Source organism: Myotis davidii, unplaced genomic scaffold (genome assembly GCF_000327345.1).
Source record: "Myotis davidii unplaced genomic scaffold, ASM32734v1 scaffold472, whole genome shotgun sequence".
NCBI lineage: Eukaryota > Metazoa > Chordata > Mammalia > Chiroptera > Vespertilionidae > Myotis > Myotis davidii.
This window is the reverse complement of record NW_006283774.1, coordinates 1,909,915-1,912,814: the sequence shown is the minus strand read 5'-3', so window position 1 is coordinate 1,912,814 and position 2,900 is coordinate 1,909,915. Positions and strand designations below refer to the sequence as shown.

The 2,900-nt window shown below is 58.2% G+C and overlaps 1 protein-coding gene across 1 annotated transcript in view; it reads left to right on the top strand.

The window, feature by feature from the left end:
- Window positions 1-2,900, top strand: part of COBL (cordon-bleu WH2 repeat protein) — an 86,497-nt gene that overhangs the window by 26,534 nt on the left and 57,063 nt on the right. The gene's annotated exons all lie outside the window — the stretch shown is intronic.

Below are 2,900 nucleotides of genomic sequence, written 5' to 3'. Positions count from 1 at the left end.
GGGGAGCGGGTGCAGGTGCAGGGGGAGCGGGTGCGGGTGCGGGTGCGGGTGCAGGGGGAGCGTGTGCAGGTGTGTAGCCACCCCTGCTGCAGGGTCTGCGTGCGGAGATTCTCAAGTGGAGAGAACGTGTGCAGTGGATGACGTCGCTCGCATACCCGTCCTTGGCAGGGAGGTCACGTGTGTGCTACGGGAGATTGGAGCTTACATTCTAAATATCTTGGAGGACAAACAGGCTCGCGGTCAGTGGTGCGTGGGAGGCCGTTCTTCGTGCTACAGGCTCACGACGCTTCTCCGCGGCCCCGGCTGGGGGTCGGGGAGGAAACTGCAGCGGGAGCACCTGGCAGAACCCATGGGACCAGACTGCTCCTCCCCTGACCTCTGTCAGGAAACGAGGCCTCCCGGGGCCGGTGCCAGGAGGTGCCTGTCCTCTGGGCAGCCTGTTCTCTGGGAGCAGCTACTGAGCCGACAGCTGCTCCCATCGGGGCCGGTGCGGAAGGTCCACACACTCGGCAGTCGGACCCGGGGCTCAGCCTCAGGCAGCGGGAGCCCGGCCCTCTGCGGGCACGGCCACGCCCTGCGCACCGCTGCCGGACGCTCAGCGAGGGCTGCCTGTTTGGAGCTGCCTCCTGTGTGTTTCGGCTCCGCCCGATGCCCACACACCTCATCTGCCCACAGCTGCTCCGGGCTGCCCGGGTCTTGGCAGAGGCGCAGGGTAAATCCAGCGCCGGGCGGCCTTTGCATCCGCGTTGTAAACAATACCGGTGTCACTCACCCTCAAAGGTTCCAGATTGGCCCTGCCGGTGTGGCTCAGCGGATAGAGCATCGTCCGCAGGCTGCAGAGGCCTGGGTTCGATTCCGGTCAAGGGCACATACCTCAGTTGCAGGCCTAGATCCCCGGCCCTGGTTGGGGCGATGTGGGAGGCAACTAATTGATGTGTCTTTCTCACATCGATGTTTCTGTCTCTCCCCCTCCCTTCCACTCTCTCTAAAAATCAATGGAAAAATATAAAAATATATCAAGTGAGGATTAACAACAACAAAAAAGAAAGTCTGCCTGCTTAGGCAATAAACAAAATGCGGGGGAAGCAGGGGCGCGAGTCACAGATTTGCATGAATTCCCTTTGCCACCAACACCCAAGAACAGGTCTTATTTACGTCCCCAAATGTGCAAAAGCAAAGGGGTGACTCCCCGGGGGAGCAGTGCAAAGGCTGCAGGAAGGGGAGGGCCCAGGAGGTCTGGGAAGCGACTTCCTTTGCCAACACCCCAACACCAACGCCTGGACGGCCCCACGCGGAGCCTGTAAAAACAGCCCGGGGCGAGGAATCCCTCGGGTGCAGATAACAGGGTGGCCCCAGATGATGCTGGGGGGACAGGAAACGGCCTGTGTTCCTCGTGTCCCACCCACCGTTTGTGCTGGAGCACCCCCCTCTCCCCCTCTCCTCCCACACACACACACATACAGCCGGAGCAGCGTGTGTTTGAGGATTAGCTGCCTCTTATTTCTCGCGTCCTTCCAGTGCCTGACCTTTACGAGGCCCTCGGATAAACTCGGGATGAAATCCCGCTCTCCGCCTCCCTGCGCCTGGGACGCCATGAGCGGGCTGCGCTGTGCAAACATCCCCGGCTCATCGCCGCCAGGCGGCCTCTGCCCTTTCGGTCTCGCCCGCCAGTCACGTCCGCGCTGCTCGCTGCAAAGGGCACCGCGGAGAGGGGGTGTCGTCTGCCTTTTCCTTTGCTTCCTCACAGCCAGGGATTTTCATGATTCTTTCCAATCCCCTCGGTCATCAGTCAAGTAAAGAGGGTTTAAGAACAGCAGTGGAGCCCAGCGGCCTGGCCCAGGGTTGAATGTCGACGTAGTAACCAGGAGGTCACGGTTCGATTCCCGGTCAGGGCACAGGCCCGGGTTGCGGGCTCGATCCCCAGTGGGGGGCGTGCAGGAGGCAGCCGATCCGTGATCCTCTCTCATCATTGATGTTTCTCTCTCTCTTCCTCTCTGAAATCGATAAAGATGTATTTAAAAAAGCTGTACATACAGCACTCCCAACTGCTGCTATGCAGCACACCCTCAGTAACACGGAACCATCACCGTCGATCACTTAGCAACCTGTCCCTCGCCCTGACTGGTTTGGCTCAGTGGATAGAGCGTCAGCCTGTGGACACAAGGGACCCGGGTTCGATTCCGGTCAAGGGCATGTACCTCGGTTGCGGGCACATCTCCAGTGGGGAGTGTGCAGGAGGCAGCTAATCGATGTTTCTCTCTCATCGATGTTTCTAACTCTCTATCTCTCTCCCTTCCTCTCTGTAAAAAATCAATAAAATATATTAAAAAAAATAAAAAATAAAAAATATATTTTTTAAAAGAAGGAAAAACCCTGGTTAGCTTTATAGTCTAACTTTTTGTCGTGTATCAGGTGAAAGACAAGCAGAGTGAGCCTGTTTCTCTCTGTCGACACTTTTCCTCCTGTGTGTCTGATGACAGTGGACGTCACACACTGATTTCCGCAGCGCGGGCTCTGCACTGGCTCCCGTCCGTCTGGTGACGGCTGATGTGGCGAATGTCCCCGTGCAGTCGTGGCTCTTGAGGGAGACGTGGCTCTTGAGGGAGCCGGACAGACGCCGCCGCGGTCGGCCGTGCTGTGTCCGCATTCCCTCCTTCCCGCAGGAAAAGTCCTTACCAGGGAACATGAAATGCGGGAACGCGGAATCCGACAGAGTCCGTGTGGAGGAAGGAGAACGGCTTCGCCTCGGAAAGGACGCGCTTCTTTGTGGAGTAGCCGTGCAGCCCGAGAAAGTGTCTCTTTTTGGTCCCAACCCCATTGTTCTTGGTGGACAGAATGACAGCAAAGGCGGCGCACTGCCCTCTGTGGGTTTCTGTTTGGCCTTCGTGTCTGCACAGGAA